This window comes from Sceloporus undulatus, chromosome 4 (assembly GCF_019175285.1).
Source record: "Sceloporus undulatus isolate JIND9_A2432 ecotype Alabama chromosome 4, SceUnd_v1.1, whole genome shotgun sequence".
In the NCBI taxonomy this organism is placed as follows: Eukaryota; Metazoa; Chordata; class Lepidosauria; order Squamata; family Phrynosomatidae; genus Sceloporus; species Sceloporus undulatus.
In genome coordinates, this window is record NC_056525.1 from 63620050 (window position 1) to 63644782 (window position 24733).

Sequence of the window (24733 nt, forward strand, 5' to 3'; positions counted from 1 at the left end):
AGTTTAATAAAGCAGAAAACAGATGCCATCAATCATATGAGCCCACCACACATCTGGGGTAAATTCAGGGAGATTAAGCTTTTCTTTTCTCCGGCCTCAAGGTCTCCCTCTAAGTAATTTTGGAGATAATATCCTGATGCAGAGGTATGGCAGTCACCTTCCCCCTAGCCAAACAATCTTTATTCTTCATTGTGGCCTGGAACCCTCCACATCCTCCCATGCTGCACAGTTTTTTTTCCTGCCAGGATAGTTGCAACACTGCCTAAATTGGCACGGCAGAGCACCTGTGGATTCCTGAAAATCAGTGGTACCAGTTTGGCACCCCTAGTGTTACCACTCAGCCTCAAACAAAATGTAAGAGGTAAGTATGAGTCATTATATGAAGCAACAATTACAGGGAGTAGATTGAGGGTATCATGGGAGGGCAGTAAATTCTTAGCTATTTAATTCATTTGTTTGCTTGTTTTCATTTTTACTGTCAGAGGTTAGGAGAGATGTATGAAGGATTTTCTACTACTTATACAAAATAATAATAGAAGCCTAAATACTATGAAATCCATGGGGTTGCCATAAAATGGCAAGCAACTCAGGCCCGGTGCAGACTGGCGCTATGTGCCAGCCTGGGGCCGATTTAAGTGCTCAGGAGAGCGGAACGTCTGCACACTCCCATGCCCACCACGCTATCCAAACGGCACCACATCACATGTACGTCATTGGTGTGCGTGAGGGCTCCAATGTTGCCCCAGGCGTGTCCCAGAAAGAACCCCCTGGAAGCGGGTTCTTTTTATGCCTCACAGAGGCCGCGCCATTTGGTTGCTGCAGCCTCCATCCAGGGCAGAAAGGGAGGCATCTCACCGTCCCTTCCTGTCTGTAGAGCCCCTTACTCCATGTCCTCAATGGACCTACTCAGTTTCTGCAGATTTAGGGCCAAGTCCTCTTTGATTGAGTCTATCTGTCTGGTGTGTGGTCTTCCCCTCTTTCTACTGCCCTCTCTCCTTCCAAGCATTATCATATTTTCTATTGAGTCAAGTCTTCTCATGATGTGGCCAAAGTACAAAAGCCTCAATTTAGTCATCTTGGCTTCTAATGAAAGTTGAGATCCTATTTGTTCTTGTACCCATTTGTTTGTTTGTTTGTCTTTTTAGCAGTCTACAGTATCCTCGAACTCTTCTCCAACACCACATCTCAAATAGTTGATTTTCTTTCCATCCATTTTCTTCACCATCCAGTTCTTACATCCATACATAAGGATGGTAAATACGATGGCATGAACAATCCTTATTTTAGTGTTCAGTTGTATATCTTTGCACTTTAGGATCTTGTTTAATTTTTTCATTGCTGCCCTTCCTAGTTCTAGTCTTCCCCTGATTTCTTGACTGCAGTTTCCATTCTGGTCAATGGCTGATTCAAGATATGGATATCTATATTGAATTTGTGAATATCCTCCATGGTCATTATTTTATCTTAATATTTAACATTAAACCTGCCTTTGCATTTTCTTCTTTGACTTTTCTTAGTACAGTCCACCCACACCATATGCAGGCTTGCCATCTGCAGACTTGAACTCATGCTGATGGCAAGCCCGGGGATGACAATATGGTGCACGTGCCCTCATCGCGCATGTGGCTTCGCACACAGGAATGTGCCGCCATTAGAATCAATAGGACTTGAGGTACTATGTTTTTTCACATACATTTGGGGGGGGGGGATCACTGTAGTTGTTCCATGCCTTTCTTAATTTCTGCTAGTATTTTGGTATCATCTGCATATCATAGGTTTTTATATTCCTTCTTCCAATCTTTACTCCTCCTTCCTCCTAATCTAAGCCTATTCTTGTATAATATTTTCTGCATATAAGTTGAGCATATACATATACATACAAAAATAACTTTGCTGGTTTGGGATAGTATGTACTTTAACTTGGGTGGTGATGGTGGGAAATACAGTTTGCTATTCTGTTCAAAGCAGCAAAATGTCTTCAAGATGTCCTGGTAAAATGGAAGGAATTGTTTTTCCTGGCCCTGCCGCTACCATATGGCTTCCTCCACACCTATTGACTTCTTTGCTGTCAATGGAAAATGTCTTTACCTATTTGTCCACAGGCTGTCTCATACAGCTGCTTTGCACACGAGGATTTGTGCTGAAAGTACTTCTTAAAATCCTCAGAGGGGATTTACAAAGTTTTATTAATGCAATCTTTGAAAGTATCATGGTCTTTCTTCCTCTTAAAACGGAACCTCTACTTAATTTTTTGTGGAGGTGTATGTCTCTCTTCAGTGGAAGACACAATCCCCATTTTACTTGCAATCACTTAACTACAAAATGTTGTTCTTCTCATTTTCTTTCCTCCACTCTTCTTTCTTCCTTCTTCCCTTTCTGTGTCTCCTTCCTTTCCCCCCAATGTTTAAATTTCACCTACAAAAACAGTAAACGTTGTAATAAAGCACTAAAAGTGATGTTGCCAGTGCCCCTGCATATTTACATGAGAAGCAGAGCGTCAGGGCCAAAATGCATTAATGGCCAAGCTGATTTCAGCAGGAGCCGTTCCCTCCAGCCTAGTGCTGGCGGTGAGGCTCCTGCCAGGGCACACATGTGGAATAGATTATCCACCATGGCTTGCAGCGGCTTTTCTCCCTGCCACTCACCTCTCTGCCCGTGTGACAGAGGAGATGGCAAAAGGTTTTCACAGCTGGAATAAATTGCGGGGTAGGGAAAAGGGAGGGAGGGTTTGAAAGAGACAAAAAACAACAACATTGAGCTCAAGATGGAAGAAAGATGGTATTAGCCAAGGTAATGGAGAAAATATGTGTCCGAGTGAATGCGCGTGTGAGAGAGTGCGGACTTTATTTACAGTCTATTTGTTTGGTGTTGCCCACACATGGTGAAAATTGTGCAGTGGCCAACCTCCAAAATTCTTCTCAGCAGGCTCCTTGGATTTGAGAGGCAGACATAAGGAGCAAAAAGAGGACAGCAAATGTTAAAGATGAGGAAGTTAAAAAAAGCAATAGAGGACTCCATGTTTTTTTGTGGGAGGGGGGAGTCACACACAAAGAGCAAAGTAATTACAATGTTTGTCTCCTATGCACTGAATGTTGCACTGAAATGTGAGTACTGTAGAGGGATGCAATAGATCCACGTGCAATCCTTGGGCTCAGGAATCCCCTTACTGCAAATCTCAGTCTCTCAGCATCATAACAGGAATCAAAGATTAACATGTCAAATATTGTGAACTCTGCTAGCAGAAAACACAAGTGAAACTTTAAGTGCAGAGTCAATCTACTCCGAAATAACCCATGAATTGTTAGCACTTTTTTTACAGGTCGTCATTAGAGCCACAGAATGTATCTACATTACATATTTAGTTTAATACCACTTTAACTAATCCTATGAGATCCTGGGATTTGTAGTTTGGTGAGGTACATTGAGATCTCTGCCAAAGCAGTACATACCAGTGAAAACTGTCCAATTTAAGCAACTTTGGTCCAAACGCCTTTTTATAGCCCGGCTGATCGAAATGGGGAATCATCCTTCAAAGTGAGCCATTTTTAGCCTACATCGTTTGCCAGCAGTTTCATGTCAGACAACGCAGATGGTTTACACAGTGCAGATGCCTCAAATTGGCACCAGTGTCTGGAAACAGCTACTGTAGGCAAAACCCATATTTTGCTGTTGACTGTTTCCTAAGCAGATTTAAAGCTGAAACCTGGATCAGTTTTAAACCTGAGCTATAGTTTCTCACCTTCTCTAGAAAACTTTTATAAATTAGAAACACGTTTTCAAATCAATCAGTACTGTGTATTAAAGTGAACAGGGACAGACAGCCGAGCTAAAAGTAAGGTTTTCACTGTTCCAATTGAATGACATCAATGGGAAGCACGTGGATGATAATTCCCAAAGATGCCACCATTTAGTATTAGCTCCTCCTGCTGCAGCTGACAACACCCCGCCTGCCCTCCCCCTCCATCTGCTCCCCATTGACTCCACCACAAGCTTTAAATTGTTGGTCATTAGTCACCAGGCTATTTACCCAACCTTCTCATCTGAACCCGTCACGCTTCAAACACGCCTGGGGCTGAACCTCCCACCAGGCCTCTTTACATCTGTTTTAGAAAGAGAGGAAATCATTCAGTGATGCTGACATGATAATGCCATTTGGATAGGCTGGGCCCAGCTCAATCAGACTGTTCTGGGACCCAAGACAAGTCACCAGGCAGAAACATGTAATTCTTAGGCAAAGGGGTTTTTATTTTCTCTCCTCCCCCTGCCCCCATTCCCCAAACTTGTGAAAGACTGGAATTAGGATAATAACACACCTTAATAATATTATCCCTTGTCAAGTCCATAAAAGTCTCCTCTTGCACTGCAGAATTTGAGAGACTATTAAGTTTTAAGGCCTCGAGACCTCCAGGAAGAAAGGAGTCGTTTCTATTTTTTCCTCTTTTCTTTTTCTTGAGAGAGTGTTAGGGTTTATGGGCCAATTGCCAGCAGAGATTGATGAGGGCTCCATTCTCAGGCACATGCCCCATAAAGCTGACCCTAACAGGAGTGAATCATAGAGGGCAGAGTGGAGAAAGTACTATGGATAAGAGTGCAGGTATAGACGGAGGAGGGGAGTGTGGCTAGTACCTAAGCCATTGTAAACCATGAAAGGATTCCTATGCATCTTGAAAACTCTTACATATCTCTTTCTTAAAAGGCGAGAGGCCCCATTTTGGCTCATCTGATTTGGATCATCATGGAATGCAACAGCCCAGTCAGAACACTCAGGAGATTATCGCACTGCCTTTTCACCCAGCCTCAGTGCAGGCTGAAACTTTTGAAGACTTTTTAAAAACGGGTGTTATTGCACACCTCTGTTCCCAGCCCAGAGGCATCACCTACCTGATATTGGCATTGTACTTGATCCATATGTGTGAATATCATCAACACACACACACACAGAGTGCTCATGCTACCAACTTGTTTCTTTCAAGTTGCTACAAGTTGCTACAAGATCCTTTTACACACAAGGTATGTTCATCTTTGGCAATTAAGAAAGAAATCTTAGTTAAGAGGCTAGTTCCAGATCAAAGTGAAATGAGGGAATTATTATTTCCCATTTACTTAGGATATGGGATGAGGAATATTTTATCTAGGCTACTTGCTTCTAGCTAGACGTTGGATGCTGAGAAAAGTGGAAGGTGTGCCCTGGTTCCACAATGACTGTAAGGGAAGATTTGGACATTGCCCTTTCCTCTTGCCCTGAACTGAGGCTAGCAAAACTGAAGAATCTGCACTCTTTTCTCCCACCTGGAGATGATTGGAGACTCAGGGCCAAGCATTAGCATCACTTGGGGGATGTGAAGGGGGGGGTGCATCCTACATCAGGTGATACCCCAGAAGGGGGTTGGCACCTGGTCAGCCCCCCCCCCCCCCCCCTCCTCCCCCCCCCACGCATACCAATCCATGCCCCCCACACTCCATCACCCATGCATGAGCCTCTCCGTCCCTTTGTGCACATGCTGCTCCATGCCCCTCAAACACTGCTCCCTGTCCCCACACGTGTGCTGCCCCAGGCCCTGCATGTGCTCTGGCTCCACACTCTGCCCTCCCATGCACTCCATCACCAGTGTGTGTGCCTCTCCATCCCTGTGCATGTCTGCCACTCTGTGTCATGCGCATGTGCCATTCTGTGCTCACATGTGCACCCCACCATCTCATGAGGAAAAGGACAGGCCCACACAGGGAGAGGAGTACATGCCACCTTTGGAAGCCCTGCCCCTGGAAGCCCCATCTGAAGCCAAGCCCCCAGAAGCCCTGCGTCCATATTGGATGGCACTCGGTGCAGGAACACCACTGGGGCCAAGCCTCTTCCAGAAGGTTAAGAGGACAGACTAGCTTGACACTATATTAGACACTGAGACAACTCTAGAGCTCCAGAAAAAAATTCTTTTTTAGACTACAGCTCCCAAACTCCCACAAAGTATGAAGTAGTAACTGAAAAGGCCCTGATGTTTGTGCAAAATAATTTGGATTGCAAATAAATTGGAATTTTCAGGCAGGACTTCACTGATATTAAACCATGGGAAGTTTCACATGAAAATGAACACTTCCTCAGTATACCTGTGCTTATAGCTACAATATGGTATCAAAAGTCTTCTCTGGTGGTTCAAACCACAATTCTTCACAGGCTTACACATACCCTCCAACTCTTCTGATTTGGCAGGTGGAAATTTTAAAATCCAAAAGTAAATTAACTAAATAAACTCAGTGGTAAGAGAGGAGAGAAGCCCAGTAGACTAAAGCAAAAGCAAACAACTGGAGTCTATGTAAGCTTTTTGTTCTTTTTCATAAATAAATGAGGAAGAACATTTGCCATTTTGACCACACTCTGATGTTACTTGGCCACATATGTGACCTGGATTTCATCTGTGAAATGTGGATGGTTTGTATGCATGCCACTATAACAACACAATTGCATTTATCAACTTCCATCCCCTCACAATGTTAGTGGGGGATGGACTGTATTCCAAAGGAATTGTCATCAGTTTGCACCTACAACAAAATTTCAAAACTATATAGAGAGTTTATTCACATGAATTGCACTGGATACAATTGAAATTTGGCTTGCTTTATGGTAGGAATCCCTGTAAAAATAGAGGATGACACATTCCAGATCTCCCTGCCCAGATTCTCTTCCTCATTGCTCAGTCTTGCATACTCTCTCACTCATACTCCCTGGTTTGAGGTGTTTATTTAATTGTTTTCTCTACTCTGCCATGGCAGGGCTCTCCTGCCATTAAACCCTGCCATCCGCATTCTGACTGTGTAATTTAAAGCTATAGTTAAATTATGACTTCTCTGAACCTGTTGTGGCACTGACGCATAACCCTAATTAAATGATCACATCCATTCTGAAGCCAGTCTTTTCTCCCCTCAAACGTTAATTACAACATAAGAGGCTTTAATGGCTCGCCTCACCTCCAGCTCCTCGAAAGAAAGGTCATGCGATTAATTTTTGTCATTAATCTTCTCCCAATGTGGACACTGTGCTGTCACTGAAGCCTATTAAACCCCCCCTCTGCCCCCCCCCCCCCCCCCTTTTTTTCCCCCCCCCCCCCCCCATTCCCAAGTGACTGGCATGAATGAAAATATTTAAGATCGCTCTGTCTCTAGCACATTCTTGGAGGACACCTTTGTTGAGGTTTGGGAGAGGCGAAGCAACCAAGGATTTAGGTCTTCTGCAAAGGAGAGGCATCTTATAATGGAGAGCAGAGAAGGCCTTTAGCTGGCACTGATGATATACACATTGCACAACTAACAGATGGGCCAGAAAGGGTTCTGGGATGTATTAAGATGCAGGAAATATTGGAGGTTTGGGATAATACAAAGCCACAGGGACTGAGTTCCTACAATAGGGCAGGTAAATCCAGGAGGCTCTGGAGAGAATGAAGCAGAGGCCTATATTTTACCTTATGGAAAGATGCAAGTGAACTGGGATAACCAAAGCACTGGAGATGTGGCCATCTTCCCATAGCTAATGTTGTCTCCTGTGGCGGGTCTTGTTTTCAAAGCCTGCACTCTTTTTCAAAAGGAAATGGGTGTTTTTCTAAACCTCACAAAATCGGATTCAGTGATTTAATCCCCAACATCTTGGAGCGGGTCTAATTTCAACCTGCCCTTCCCATCTGTATCACACAGCCGTTGTTCCTTAAGAGAGAGGGAGCGAGAGAGAATGAGAGGGAATGTGTGGGGAGGGGGGAGAATAAGATGGAAAGCACACAAAGCACACGTTTAGCTAATTTACAGTATTGTTTTAGCTGAAACCGGGGTCTGAATAATCCCCTTTTATGCAGGATGACGTAATGTAGGAACAAGTCATTGCATGGTGGGTCTGGCAATGAACACGGTGCCGTTTGAAACTGCTGCTATCGGCAGAAAAAAATGCCCGAGGATCAGTTATGCAGCTGAATCCATAAAGTTGTGTGTCCCTGGACTATAGGTATGCTCCAGTTTCTGGGGTTTACGAGCCTGCCTGGAGGGCATGGACTATTTCAAGGTGCCCCCAGTCCCACCATCTAAACTCATTTTCTCACTGAGCCCAAAGGGAAGGGTCATTTGGGGGGGAGGGAAGGAGAATCAAAGTTTTTCAACAAAGATGAAAGACTCCTGTCAAATTACTTTCACACAAACTTAACAAACAGGCTTGATGCTACAGCAATAGGAGCAATATGAAGAAAATATCAGGAAAGTAACACTTTAGAGCACCACTTTAGAAATGGCTCTTTGGAGGGGATGCATGGGTCACTCACAAAGTAATGTCTGAAAAATATTCAGGTATCCTTTTCCCTTTTTTAGTTTGCACTTCTCCAATTTCTTGATTCCTAGTTTCCTTTTCTCTTTCACTTGGCATTCAAGGAACGACAGGATTAAAATTGTATCTCCTTATTTCACTGACAAAGTTTGGCATTTTCCCTCTGTTTATGGAAGAGGATATGAGATAGCCATCCCAAATTAGTAGTATCTGTATTCAGCCCATATTTGGGTGTGACTGATGGGGGATTTCCTCCCAATGCAAATACCAGCTTCAGAAGAGGGGCTTTCCTCAGATGGACATCAAGGAGGAAAAATTAAATTTCCCCATCAACACCTGGGGCAAACCTGCTAATAATACCCCCTTCATTTTTTGCTATTTATTAATTACATGCACACCTATATTTGGTGCTATTTGTTTATTTTTAAGACTGTCTAGTAAATGCAAATACACATTTAATGTTATTCATAGTTTGACCCTAAGTATTCTAACACACATGTAGCATAAATATAGAAATCTGAAGATATGCAATGAAATTTGAAATTTGTACATGGACTGTGTATTTCTCCATTTACAAGTCAGCAGGGCACACAGTCTTCCACATTCATACAATTCTGTTAAATTCACTTATGATCCCAATCATTGAAGTCTCTTTTATTCACAGTCACAGAGAACTGTTTGGCCTGCATTCTGTAGCACACAAATGTAATTGTGTATAATGTAGTCCATTATACATAACTTGTTCACGTAGCCTTGTTAAAGAACATTTGTGAATTAGGCAACTACTGATTAAGGAGGGATATCAGGAATATGTGATACAGTACAATAGGCCAATCATGCAAAGAATTCCCTAAGAAAACCCACCAAGTTCAGCTGAATTTTTTTCTTTAGCAATTGTGTTTGGAATGCAGACTCACTAAAGCTTCATCAGACACTGTATTTGTTCTTACATTTTTATTTTTGATTGAAAGCTTGCATAACTGTAAATTTGTGTATGGTGCAAAACTGTTGTTCTGACCTTCTGACTCACAGTTGGCCACGATTACCTTTTGTATGCATGCTAGCTGGCAGATGCAACATTTACTGCAACATAACATGTGAAATAGTCGTTAGCTTATAGAGAGAACATTTGAAGCATTCCATGATTACCCACTGAGTTTCAGCCTGCATCTGTTTCAAAACAGCTTGCACAGAAGCCATGCATAAGCATGGATTATTAAATGAACAGAGGCTGGGCATCAGAACTTGTTGCACTGTACCCAAACCTGGATGGTGTAAATCTTCTGGGGTCAAGTGATTAAATCTGGTCTATATTAATTTGAAATAGTTGGGGATTGAGCTGCCTGAATTTTTAAAGATACAGTTTAATCACATTGAAAAAATGCAGATATTCAAGAGCACAAAGGAGATGTAAAATTTTAGAAATTCTCTGGGAATATGTCAGACATAACAGCAATCACTTACATGATTCTACATTAAAAATAAAGGAATCTTCAATTTCTTGTATATGTGTCTTGTATTCATATGAATACAGCAGCTCACAACTGCCTTATAAATACAGGAACCTGCTAATATCCAGATATAAAGGGCACAGTTTAAAATCTCTTCCTTCCACATTATTACAGCAAATTTTCTGTTCTACTTCCATTAACAGCAATTTTCTATTTTTCTCCTTATTGATTTGGCAAAACTGGAATCAGCTAATAATTAAATGAATAAACAATTCAACAACAACAAAAATTAAGTGATTAAAATATATTTTAAATAGGCATCACCCATCCAATACAAAGTTCCTTTAATAGTAATTTTGCTTAAATGCCAAAGACCCTCTAGGTTGCCTCCCTAAATAAAAAAAAGTCTCTCTCTTTTTTGTCTGCTGACTGAAGATCAATGTAGAAAAAGTCAACCTGACCTCCATTAGCAGAGAGTTCCACAGGCTGGAAGTGGCCAGTGAAAAGGTCCTCTCTTTGATCACACCAAGTATGCATCTCAGAATGATATGATTAAGAGAAACACTCTGGAGAGCTCAAAATGTCTGCAGGCTGATATGGGAGACTATGGTCCTTCTGGGAGTCATCATTTTGGATCCAAGCACAAATCTAAAATATTCCTATATTCAGAGTGCTCTCATCACAGGCCACTGCTAAATTAAGGACCCTAAATCCAGTGCAGAAGTATGTTCCTAATTATAGACCCTATAATACAGGGCCTGAACACACAAGCTTTTTTACTTGGGTCACAACAGACAGCCATTGTCAGAGGCAGAGGTTTCAATATGTCATGGCCTACCTCAAAACTACTTTTGCATTGCATGAAACCAGCCCATCCTACCATTATCCTACATCCATCCATCCATTCACAAATACATATGATCTAAGTATTGAACAATACCTGGGGTGGAAAAGGAACACCTTGGATCCAATGTAAAGCAAAAACAACCCAAGAGATCGCAATCATTTTACTGACACCTATAAGATCTTCTGTGGATTTGGAAATTAAAATACGTATTTCTAGATATACTATCGCCATCCAATTGACTGCCAGCAAAAAGCTCTTTCTTCCCTTTCCACCCCCATCCCAACACCCTTTCTTCTCCTTTGTCCAAGGACATTAAGGACATCACGTCCGCAGTGCACTGTGCAAGAGGATAATAATAATTAATAACCATTAGCCACAATAAGGATAATACCAGCGGCCGGACAGGCTCATTCTAAAGAAACCTCTCCCCCCACCTTTAATGAAAACAATGATTTGACTTTGAAGAAAGTGACTTTTTTTTTTAAGTGAAAGCTGGATCTGGTCCTCCAGTTCTACCCCCCTCCCCGCTTTTGCTCTGCACCCCCTCCTTTTTTTAACTCTCCTTTTTTCTTTTTCTTTTAATACTCTGCGTTCTATCATGCAAATCCCCTTTCAAATTATGAGAGTATTAGAGCCATCAGCGGTAATGTCACCGCCACAAAATGAGAGCAGGGACTTAAGCACCTAACGAACAATGAAATGTGCGAGCCCTGGGACAGGACAATTAAGAACTGGGCTTAGCCAGCCAGGGAAATTTATTGCTATCAAATCCATATTTCTATTTTCCCCCTGAACAGTAACCTATTTGAATATGATTAAAGGGTTTCATTAGAGATGAGAGAAAGGCCCGTGTCCTGCCGTTCCCTGTGAGCTCACAAACACGCATGCAGCAGCAGCAGCACTTTGGGGAGTAAAGGGACGGGAAAGAGATGGAAGCAGGTGGGATGGCACCCTGGCTTGCCAGAAAGGGAAAGGAAGTCTCTGATAGACAACTAACCTGGTTTTATTTCAGAAAAGCTTTCTGGGAGTTTTAGATCTGTATGTGTGTGTCCCATCAGAGGATTAGAAAAACACCCTACCACCATCACTTTTGAGCAAAAGCAAAATAGATCTCCCACCCCTTTATTTTTATTGATTGATTTAGTTAATTAATATCCTGCCTTTCTCCCAGTATAGGACAAAAGGCTTAGAGTTCATAAACCAGTTAACAAGAGTTTATCAGTGTGTAACTGTATCCCATTTTATGGAATGTATAACTGTGCCATAAGGAAATAATATGAAGTAGTCAAGAGAGCCAGTCTGGTGTAGTGGTTTGAGTGTTGCCCTCTGGGAGACCAGGGCTCAAATCCTCACTTAGCTATGGAAACCTACTGGGTGGCTTTGGCAAGTCACACTCTCTCAGCCTGAACAAATCAATGGCATACCCCCTCTGAACAAATCTTGCCAGGAAACCCCCATGTTAGGTTTGCCTTAGGGTCATGATAAATCATAAAGGATTTGAAGGAACATAACAACAAAGTCAAGATCAACATCACCTGAAAAGTACCATACGGAAAAACATCACCAACATCACCCATAGGAGGTTTGAAATGTGAGTGTCTTGTGCTCGAAACCTGCAATTTATCACAGTCGGGATACTGAGAATAATAAGATCCAATGAGGTGCAATGCATTATCTGTTGCTTATGATTTTGTTTTTCAAAAAATGAATTTCACAGTGCAATGATGAAGGACTGAAGTTCATAAAAGGTTTGACAATTCCAAACCACTGTAAATGAGTAATGAAGTGGTTGCTTTTAGAAAATAGAGGTTTTAAATTAAGATATGATTTTAGAAGACATTTTTGAAGTAGGGAAAATCAGCCACATTTTAAAAGCGACTGATGAGTGTTTAGCAGCATAATGTTTGATCCTGTAATCCATGCTTTTCATAAAATGTTTTGGCAGATGTAGCTGAAAGATTGTTCCGTTTGCTATGTTCGATATGTCATAAACCGTTGAAATCAAGCTCATACAATAAAAAAGTAGCAGAAACTGTGAAACATCTAATGGAATCCACAGAAGAAAGAAGGGATACATGTCATGATGCTCAAAAGATGGTTGTTTTATTAGTAGAAAAACCCAATTTGTTTTGGCCTATGTATACTTAAGGCCTCCTTCACAGGGCTATTTAGAATCAAATTTCAAAATTTTTAAAACAGGAACCCTCAGACCACTTAATGGACAAGTGAAAACTACTTGTCCGCTATCTACTACTGTATAGTCTAACCATCTTCTAGTAAAGCAACCATCTTTTCACCATCTTTCTTGTTTCTTCTGTGTAAATGAATGTTAGGCCATCCATTCATCAAACATGAGTATTAATGGCATGTAGAAAGGCATACTTGGCAATCATATGAAAAATTATGACAAATCTATCAGAACTAAGATTTCTTTATGGCTTTTCTACATTTTAGTATCATCTTGGCTCTGAAGGAATTTGCACTTGCACAGGGGGTTTAGATACTAAAAACTGCATAGGTAACAATTTTGTATACACTTGATGTAGAATTGCCATGCCTCAGTCACTCATGTTTTAACTAGAGTGCTACTAGGATGTATTATCACTATAACAATGCAGGATGATTTAATTCCTGTTGCAATATGCCTGTTGCTTTTAAAAGTCAACAGTTATACAGTGCAGCCTCACAAAACGATGATGGAGGAATACTACATGATTCAAGTACTGACTCCTCCCATGCCTCATGCTTATGCACTGAATATGTGGAGGTTTTTTTAAGAAACAATTTCAGTTAGCTTTTGAGAAATTTGAAGATCAAGTTATTTTTAAAAAAAACTGCAACTATATTGGCAGCTAGCTATTTTCTGGACCTTAGATCAGAACTGTAACTAATTACTTTTAAAATTACATTTGAAGTCCTAATGTAGACTTTAGTTTGTAACCTTCTCATGTTTTTCTCCCATGGTTTTTTAGGGTTGACAGGGGAAATAAGGGATAGGGCTCTTGTCTCTTTAATGGTTGTGTAGAAAAGGATATTTCAGCAGGTGCTCCTTCCATGACAAGCAACACCTGCTGAAATTCCCTCTTCTAAGTAACCATTAAAGGAATGGTTACTTAGGAACCATTATTTCACCAGACATCCACAGTGTTTTTTCCATCTTTTTTCTTTAGAAAGACTAGTTTTTATGAGATGGATGGAGGAATATCTATAGGTTTAGATGTCTTGAGTGCTACTCTTTCATTTTTTTTAGAAGGCATGGTTTTGATATAAGAATTGACACAACTGACATAGGAGCCTATCACACCTGAATGTATTTTTATGTCATCATAAGTGGCAGGCACCTTGTTATAATCCCATTAATTTGTTAAACACTTCCAGTTGTAACTTTTTCAAAAATTGAAACGCTAGCAATGTTTTGCTTAAACAAAAACAGGGGGTGCAGCTACAATGGTGGGGGGAAAAAAATGGGGGCTTTCCCCCCCCCCCCCCGAAAAAGAATTCTGCTTCTCCAATGAAATTTTATTTCAGTCCTCAGATTCCAAACTTAAAACTTCAGTTGAGCATTTAGAAAGAGTGTTTAGGCATCCAAAGAAAAGGACAGGCAACTATTATCAAGGAAATGCAAACACAGCACGTGTTGGAATTCTAAGTGTGAACAGTTTTCAGTGTTTCACTCTGTGCAACATACTAGAAATTTGGGGTTGAAGAAAAAATTCATTGGTTGAATTTTTGAATTGAATGGTTGAAGAAAAAATTCACTTTGAAGGCATTGCCCCACCAGTATCTATATCCAGTATCTATATCTCCAGTATCTATATGCCTGCTGGGTGTTATAACACTAGCAGTAGGATCCTAACTTTAAAAAAGAAACAAAACATATTTCTGGATAACACTATTTTACGAATTTGTTTCCCCTCCATATTTCCAATCTCCGGTCCTATCAAATGTAGACCAAGCTCCACTTTCAGTCCAAAACAAATGTAAGAGTTTAGTATCTTATAAATAATTAAGATTCCCCCCCCACCCCCACTTAAAAATCATTAAAAGGCATTAAAAATCTCTTGCCTAAACTCAGGTGAACTAGTCCTTTGCCACCCATAGCACACCCACCAGTGTGGACAGAAAACAGGATGACAATACAGAAAGCATGGGTGTCAATAGGGGATACTGGGAATGCAGGCCACACCATGTGATACCCTAAGGTGGTGGGGGGGGTGACACCAATGCTCCCCAAACATCTGCTTTTTGGCAGAAATTGGCTGTGACGTTCACCTGCATCCCTTTAAAACACTTAAGAGATGGTGTGAGTAGGGCAAGGCTCCGCTGGAAGAGAAAGGAGAGTCCCACGGTTTCTTTTATTAAAAATCAATTTAATTTTTTAAAAAAAATTTAAAATTAACATTTTAAACAGTTATTATTTTAGAATTTTATTTAAAAACATCACATCTTACCAAATTTTCAATTTAACCACATGAAACAATCTACATGTACATACATTTATGCTGTGCATATAATATTTAAATTGAAAGATATAATTTTAATTTTGCTAATTGTTTATGTCACAATTATTGCCATTACATTCAATGATATATGGGAATTACGACTTATGAATAACATAATACAAAAAAGATTACTGGTGATTCTGTAAGGTGTGGTATGGCAGGTTGTTGGGGGGGGGGGAGGAGAAAGGTACTACAACAGGTGATGCCAACCCTAGTGAAGGCACTGACAGAAAGTACTAAGTCTCCAATAGTGTTGAAAATATTTGTAGACTATCCTTCATTATGCCACATCCCCAAACAATTAAAACACTATTCAGAAATATACAGTAAAGCCATAAGGCCTTAGTCTACTCAGTATTAAATCTGGCAAATACTTAGACACATCAATAAGTTTTTAGCAGGTGTTAATGCAATACTGCATTAATGCAAGGGAGGAGGTATTTTAAAGACAGGCACTACAATAGAAAAAAGCCCTTCCCTTGATTGCCACAGTGCTGGCAAAAGAACAACTAAGGAATCTTTCTCTATAGCTCTCAGAGAACAGGTGGGCTGATATGACTGATGGTTATTAGTTTTAGAAATATCCATCTAGAATCAGCCTTGGTCATTTTTATGGATGAGAAACTATATCATGGGATTTGTAGTCTTAAAGCTGTGGCCTTTGTACAAAGGTTTCATGACATTTGGTTTGAAATAATATTACAGGAGAAAATGCAGGACACTGGAGATTATCACATGTGGGCCGGGGCATTATTATCCCATCCCTGTCTTGTCCTTCCTGCCTGATCACAGGAAGGACTTTCACACATGACCTGGCATTGACCTGGTAGGGAAGCACCAGTGGAAGTGATTGCATGAATCAATTTCACTCGCAAGTGAGCTGAACCCCATCTTTCAGCTGCTCAGAAAGTGCAAGTAAAAGTGTTTGCACAAATCACTTTCACATGAAAGCGGACTGAAAAGAGCTTTCTCTTGTCATGTGCAGTCTTTTGCATTAACGGAAGAACCTGCTATTACCATGATGACTGAAAGCGCTTTTCAGTCCACTTTCATGTCAAAGTTATTTGTGCTATCATTTTCACTCAGGTCATGGATGGAATAACGACGGGGGAGTGATCCTGTCTCTATCTCGTCCCTGTGTGATAATCTCCATTGTGCCCAGCACTGCCATACCTAGTGCACAGGAGTACCTAGGGGGCTTCTAGAGTCGTTCCATTCTCATAGCCACTCAGCTATGGAGATTCCCCAAGACATACTATGACTGCCTTTAAGCACCCTGAAAAGAAGGAGAAGTCTTACACTGTGTGCGGATTCTGTTCCTTTTCTACAATATATATAAGAACAGCTAGAACACTCTCTAGTGCAACCTCATCCCATATCCAGAGGAGATTTGCCATTGCCTTCCCCTGAGGCTGAGAGCATGTGACTTGCCCAAGGTCACACACTAGGTTTCAAGGCCAAGCAGGGAATCAAACCCTGATCTCCAGAGCCACAGTCCAATACTCTATTACCACATTATTAATGAACATGGCACTTTGCAAAGTATAAAAGGACAGTTTCCTGCCCCAAAGACGGCGATATAGTGGTAAATTTTGAAGTACTGGTGTGCATCATGTCAGTCCCCAAAGCCTCACCCCAAGAAGAGTCCAAAAATGCAGGCTACTATGTTTTCTGGGCAGCAGCTACTGAAGGTGCCTGGGGCCAGGTTAGTCTCCACGACTCGGAAGACGTTTTCCATAGCTGCCCCAGCCCTTTGGAATGCACTGCCCACCGAGCTCCGCTCGTCCACCACCCTGGCCCAATTTAGGAAGGATCTCAAAACCTTCCTATTCCAGCAGGCATTCCCCGAATAAATATCCTGTGGGCCTCCCTCCTCTTTCGTGGCCGAGAGGCTGGGCTATGGGGCTCTTTATTGTTGCCTGGTTTTAACTGTGTTTTTAGTGTTCTTTATTGTTGATTGTTTTTAACTTGATGTGAGCCGCCCTGATCGTAGGAAGGGCGGCATATAAATAAAATTTTATTATTATTATTATTATATTATTTTATCCACATCAACAAAGCAATTCTAGCAGTTTACATCTCCAGTAGGTGCAGGTCTTTTGTGAAGCTAATGCGTTTCAATCTCTTCCTCAAGATCCCTGTTACATTACAATAGGGATAGTTCACAAGTATTTGTTGTTGCTGAGAAAACATACTCCCAAATTGGTGTTTGCATTTCAAGGGAAGCTTTCCCTTGTACCAACTGAGTTTTCACTGAAATGCAAATAGCAGCTTTTGAGTGGCAATTTTTGGGGAGAGAAAGACTTCCACTCTACAGTCTCATGGTCCTGACATTGCTTGTGTCTTTTCTCTGCTGTGGCTGTTAGTTACATAACAAAAAATGATATGTTAATTGCATTTACAAATTTTACATCCTGTCATATATATATATATTATAAAGGACTTCCTTTGGGACATATACACCACATTACATTCTTTTATTATAGAAAAATTAATCAAAAATATTTACCAGCTCTTATTCTATGCTGATAGGGATTAATACTCCACCCCTAAGTATTAATTGTAAACATTGGGGGAAATGAGGAATTCTAGTTTTTAATGTAAAGAATACAATTTGAAGAACAAAAGCTGAGAAATTCTTGAAGATGAATTTAGCACTGCTGAAAAAAGTACTTTTTGAAATAGGTATGAATACTGAGTCATATTTACTAAAACAAAGGGGAGGATTGGGGAGGGGGTCCTTCCTCTACTACTAGTAAGCCTCAGCTTTACTTACAGAACAAAAATTAGTCTCCATGATACATTCTAGACTGAGGCTGCCATACTACTTAAACACACTGCTGTGAGAGTTAATTCCATTGATATGACGAGGATTTGCTTTCAAGAGTAAAACTGCACAGAGTTGTTTTGTGCACAGTCACACTCCAATGACATGAGTCTGGTTTATACTGTACATTATTATCCTTATAGGGCTGCATCTGCTCTGCAGAAATAATCCAGTTTGATATCACTTTAACCACCATGGCTCAGTGCTATAGAATTCTGGTAGTTGTTCTGTGAGACATTTAGCCTTCTTTGTCAGAGAGATCTGGTGCTACAATGAATGACAGTTCCCAGGATTCCAAAGCTTGAGTCATGGCAGTTAAATTGGGGCAGTTAAACTGGATTATTTCTGCAGTGCAGATGCAACCATATTCCTCCTTGGGGGGGTGGAGTCTTCAAGCCCCACAGCCACGACCCCCAAACCTGCAAATTCTCCAAAAGAAATTTTTAAAAAGCAGGAAGAAAGTCACTCTGAAACAAACCAAAATTCCACAAAAAAATCTCCAAATTCTGCAGTTTATCATTTGTTAACCCACAACTCCCCTCATGCTTCCAAAATGTTTTTAAAAAGCAAGATGAAAAGCTGTCAAAAATAAAAGAAGGGAAAACTAGGGATGCCTTGCTTCAATTTTCTCTTCCCAGTCATTTCTGGTCACATTTTCTGCCAGAAATACAGCTGTGCAGCCCATGGGGGAAAAATCTGCCCCTACTCTAATCACCCATTTTTTTTTCTAGTGAAGGACAAAGGAGGTTGCATAAGCCTAAAGTCTTCCCACTGATGCTTCATGAACAAGCATTGGTGCTTCAGAGTCTTCCCCATCCCTAAATGGAAAAGTCAGACTCTACCACTGTGGTGAAAGCTTGAAAATGTATTTTTGGGGATTACAGCTTCCAGAAGCCCCTAGTTAGTATGGCCATTGGTCTGAAATGCAATTGGCAACTGCAGATTTAGAACTAGGATGCCAACTTGCTGTTATCTCATCGATCACATCCATCCTTAGTTTAGGAATGAGAAGGAAAATAATAAACAACAAACAAACAATTAGTGGTTAGGCTTGCTTTTTACCTCTCCTCACAGCCAGGTCAAATTATAAAAATGGTGCTCAAAGTATGAAAAGATACATACCTAAACAAATGTAAGAAGCCTTCTCTTATGTAGAATTAAAAATGTTACTGAGTTTTCTAAGAAATCATCCCAAACTGTGTATTTGATGCTTTTTAAGCCAGGAAGTGCTTCCATTGGTTTGGTACAAATGAGAGGACACTTAGGCAGTTTGTTTTCTGATCATATGAGGGAATTACTTTGTATTTATCAAGCTCTAATGCAACATCCATAATGCAGTGCAAAATGTGAACCAAATGTCCACCCATGAGAATTACTTTGGCTCATGGCACTTTAAGTTGACCAAACCTGTTACCTACTGTATCATTGCACCAAGATATATAATATGGGGAGAGATGTCAGAACATTTGTTTCCTCTCCTGTTTTTGTGCATTCTTTTATGAAAGCCAACAATTCGCTGTATAAACCTATTACAAATGAAAAACAAAACCTAATTTAAATTGAATGTCTTTGACAAATACTATTAAAAAAACCCTAAAGTTGAAATATGACTATTAGTTGGGAGTTAAACTAATAACAAAAACTGGTCCTCCTGAATTGGCTTCATTTTAGCCAGGCCTAAGCTATTGGCTGAAGCAAGCATTTGACGCACTGCATATGGCTTGGATATTCTATTATGCAGGTCTGTATGGTGAACCCAAGGCTGACACTGTGGCAGCCGAGAACCAAATGAATGTGACAATTTCATAGGATCTGATGCTTTGGGGAATATTAACTGCAAATTATACACTTGCCCACTATCCAGAAAGTGTGTTTTCACAGCCAGATGTCAAAACAGTGTACATTTTAATTATCACATGGGATCCCATTTTCTAAATATTAAAATATTCATAGGTTCACTCAAAAAGTTAAGAGATTAGGTTGCTAACATAGATAGCATGCCAACCAAGCAGATAAAATTCCAGGTAAAGGGTAATACTGAACCTTTGCACATATGAAGGGAGAACAGAGTCTTTGACTGTAAAGAGGCATTGCTGGAAGGGGTGCTGTTATCAAGTGACATTAGTAAAGCTTTGTTCTCCAGTGAGTTTCTTCTCATTCCAGCACCTCCCCTCCTTTCTGCCTTTCTTTCCCCACCTATCCAGCCACCCACCTACCCACCCTCCCTCCAACTCTCCCCCCAACGAGGCATCACAGCTCCTAACGAAACGGAACTGCTGCCAGATGAAATATATTACTATTAAATACTTAATTCTTCTAGTGAGCGAAGAGCAGCCAGTATGAATACGATTATTAAAGAAAATTACTTTGGCTGATCAGATATTTCTGCATACTAATTTCTGACCCTGCTTCCCTCTCTGCTTGCTTCTCATCCCTCGGAGACCAGGACAGAGAAAATTCCATCACAAATAGCTGATTACTGGGGCTTGCATTAAAATCAAATTTTTCCCCCGTCTCGGCACTAATGTCCTTGCCTGCAGTAGGGACAGCAGTGACTGCAAAGAAAATTATTCTGGAGAGTGGCCCAGATCCCACTGCCTCTGGACGAGTGAGTGGGGGAGAAAAGAAATACAGATCTGAATTCTGAGGCCTTGGCTTTGGGCTCAGCCTCTCCCATAACCCAGCAAAAATTAAGACCAATCAGCTCATGCCACTAAACCACTGGTAAACAGATGCACAGTCATGATGTCTACATTGTCCACACTTCTATCTGCCAAACATTCTTCTTTTTCTAAGCATGGTTCCATTCCAATTGCATACATGTCAAGAATGAGCATAGGCAGAGCTTGGAAAAGCTGCTTTCTTGGATTACAAATTCCAGAATCCTTCAGCCAGTCTGGCTTCTGGCTTCAATGTCTGATGGATTCTGGATGTTATAACCCAAAGAAGTAACTTTACCAAGTTCCAGACATGAGCTAATGTAGTAGTAACAGGTACATAGAAAGAGAAGACAATAAATATAACTTTTCCCCAACATTCTGTATCCATCACCATCACCAATGGGAAAATGCTAAAAATAAACCCATTTTTCCCATCCCATTTCTCCCTATAAGCTATCAATTTTCTTACTCTTTTTTAAGTGAGAGAGGGAAGGGGAGAGAGGTGTCACCAGCCTGAAGATGTAATTATAGTCTGTGCATGTTAATTCTAAGCTCCTGTTCCATACATCTCATCTCAGTGGGGGATCCTGTCTGCTGTAACTTTCTCCCACAACTCAGAGAAAAGTCTGTGGGAGGAAAAAGATTCTATTAAGGAACCTATGCCTCTCCCACAGAGGAAACAAAGACAGGAAGACAACTTATTTAAAGTTTCCTCTATGGTGATATTAATGTTTGTGCTCCAGTAGAGATGGATAATACAAGGCTCTTCAAGGAAGCTGGGGATGAGAACTAGAGTGAGATGTTTTATATAGCTACAAGAATGGCAGTGGGCAATGGCTTTATTCTACTTAACAACAACCTGAGATGAGGAAGAGGAGGAGGAGGAGGAGGAGGAAGATGATGATTTCTTACCCAGCTCTTCCTGTGGACTGAGGTTAGAGAACAACAACACAAAAAACAACACAAAACATCAGTTAAAACAATGTATAAAACCAATACATATTCAAATCCATCAATAAGTACTTTTAAAGCCATAATTCAAAATGAATCTGGATAGGCCTGATAGAAGAGACTGGTCTTTACTGCTGATTTAAACACAGAGAGCATCATAAGCTGATGAATCTCTTCCAGCAGGTCATTCCACAGTCTGAGGGCAGCCAAAGAAAATGCCCTCTGGATAACAGTCAGCCTAGTTATAACTGACTGAATTAGATGTTTCCCTGAGGACTCAAGCGTATGAGGCAGATTATACAAGAGATTCTGAGCAATTCTGTAGGTAACCTGGGCTCAAACCATGTGGATCTTATGTGATATCTTAGATACAACCCTGAACAAACTGATACAAACTCCTCAGAAGGACAGATGACAGCAAAAAGCTTTCTTCTTGCATTCGGGACCACACTGTAAAATAGATTGGTGATGGTTACATGTATCTCCTGCTTTGCATAAGTATGCATACCTTATGCCACTAGGCAACCTCAGAAGGGCCTGAAGATGGAGGTAGGGAATCTTTCTCCATCCAAGTTTGCATTTGGAGGTGGGTGGGATAATCTGACCAACTACACTCCAGTGGTCGGTGGAGCTGAAGCCAGAGATGAACAAGGCCACTTCTTTTACATTCTTTTGTTGTACTACTTCCTTTTCTTCTGTCTTTCCTTTATTCCCTCTTTCTCTGTCTGGCTCTTACCAAAGATGTGGTCACTTGCAGAAGGCTTTTCAATAATTGTTCCAGTCAGAAAGAACTGTCCATTCTCCAGCACATTTCATATTCCACAACAGGTAACATGAAGCAAGCATCACTAAAAATTCATACTGTACTATGGTTTCTAACTGTTCATACGTTTCAGAATCAGTGTTTCCTTTCCACTGAGTCATTAACATATATCAGAGTGGAAAGATGTTTGAATCACAAATGAATCAAATTCAACATCTGTTCTTTGAATGCATGTATGTGAGTCCTAAGATACCACACCATGTCAAGCAGCATATGAAAACCATCACTGTAATGTGGGAACAAGCAAAACAAGTGGTTTTCAGAAAGAGATCTGAAGCCAGATGTACTCCTGAATTCCACAGCTGGCATTGGATTTTTGTGAGAGGAAGGATCAAACCCTGCAATTAAAACCTCTCCAGAAACTCAGGCTTTTCACATATAGGCTCAGGAATTGACTTTGTATCCCAGCCCCATCTCTGTCATAGTTTGCTTTCACCTGGTGGGGGGGGGACAACCAAAAGGAGATCCCCAGTGTGCTGCCACCAGCCCTTGGCAAGCCAGTCAGGTGTATCCCACAGCAAAGTTAAGTTTTCAACATGCCTCAACAAATTCCCACAAAATAATGTCATCTCACTTCTCTCCCTGTGCAGCATTGTGACAGTCTCCTCCCTCTCTTTCTATCCACTTAAGTTTATTATGTATTTGTTTCCCATTTTGACAAATGAAACTCTTTTTCCTGAAGTTGTCCCACTTAGATCTAAGGCCTCTGCCACCAAAATCCTTCACCTTTCATGATGTCCCTCCTTAAATTCTAACCATGTCTGCTTCTTGATCTTCCCATGAAATTCTCCACATCCTGGCCCAACTCAGTTTTCCCAAGAGTCTTCATTGTTTTTTTCACAATTCTGCTCATCCTCCCTTGCTGCAAGTAATACCTGGGATTCCCTAGAGCATACCATATTGTACCATTATGTTCTTCCTTTAAATCTGTTTCCCAAACTAACGCTTTTAAAGAACCTTTGTTCTGCAACATATTTATTTATTTATTGTATTTCTGTATTGCTTCCCAGACCACAAAGCGTTGAACAAATAAAAACCAATTAAAACAATGCAAAAATAAAACAGTTAAAACACACATTAAATACTCTTTAAAAAAAAACTCCCAAAAGCATTCTAAAAACAATCCTAGGATCCAGTTTTAAAACAATTAAAACAGCAATTTCAAACAGTACATGCCCTGTGGAAGAGCACTGTTCTATCTGCCCACTGGAAGGTTAAATGAGATGGGGCTAGCCCAACTTCCTTGGCTAAGAAGTTCTACAGTTAAGCTGCTGCTACAGAGAAAGTCCTTTTATGGGTACCCACCAGCCTAACCTCACATGGTATAGGGACATGCAACAGGGCCTCCTCTGAAGATTTCAATTTTCTGGCAGGCTCATATGGGAAGAGGTGGTCTTTCAGATGTCCTGGTCCCAAGTTGTCCTCTATTTCACAAATGAAAACTGGGACACATCAGAGTGTGGTCAAGATGGCAAATATTATAAAAGAAGAAGGACAGTCAAGTTAGGAAAAGCTACAGGAATTTTGCCTGAGCCTACAGGGAAGAGCAAGATTCTGCCACCTTCCTCGCCTATCCCTCACTCTAAATTAATTGAGTATAAATTACTTTTGCACTTCATATTCACTTTTCAGCAAATAAAGCAAGCTGAGGACAGTATCATCATTATCATCCACAATTTATACATCACCATCACTTTATGTGGCTCTTTACAAATAAAACAACAACAAACCATTCCCTAGCCTAATTAAGATATGACACAAAAGGAAAAGAAGATGGCAGTGAGAGAGAGAATTAAGTCCATCAGATATTGCCTCTTCTTCTTGCGATGCCAGGTAGGACTTGAGCATCCACGGATTTTGTTATCCACGGTCCTGGAACCAAACCCCAGCAGATAACAAGGGCCCACTGTAATAATCCTAGCTTTCCCCCCTAGTTAGAGCAGGGTGTTCAGGGATACAATATTTTGTTTTAGGATCCCACTTGTCCACCCTTTTTCTGATGTTCATATGGAGAACATCTATGTTTATGTAGCCAAAGTGGCACAACCTAGTGGATTGAGTGTTGGACTATGACTCTGATGATCAGGGTGCAGTTCCTAGCTCAGCCATGAAATCCAAGTGACACGCTCTCAGCCTTAAGGGAAGGCAATGGCAAACCTCTTCTGAACAAATCTTGCCAAGAAAAAACCATGATAGGATCTCCTTAGGGTTGCCATATGTCAGAAACAACCTGAAGGGACACAACCACATCAACAAATGTACAAGAAGGAGACATCAGCAGGCTTAAGGAAGTCTCAAGGTTTGCAGAAGTACAGTAAATTTTTAAGGGAAAAGAACCCAGAGCAGGACTACAGAACAGCCCAATGCCTGGACATCCTC

General features: G+C 40.8%; 1 protein-coding gene across 21 annotated transcripts in view; it reads left to right on the forward strand.

The window, feature by feature from the left end:
• The window catches only part of LOC121927857, a 171525-nt gene that overhangs the window by 19480 nt on the left and 127312 nt on the right, over positions 1 to 24733 (forward strand). Inside the window, exon 2 of one of the 21 annotated variants that reach the window (XR_006103370.1) lies at positions 4697 to 5205. The exons of the other annotated variants lie outside the window; for them this stretch is intronic. The gene's annotated coding sequence lies outside the window, so the exon portion shown is untranslated. Of the gene's footprint in view, positions 1 to 4696; positions 5206 to 24733 lie in introns of those variants that run through there. 21 annotated transcript variants of the gene reach the window in all.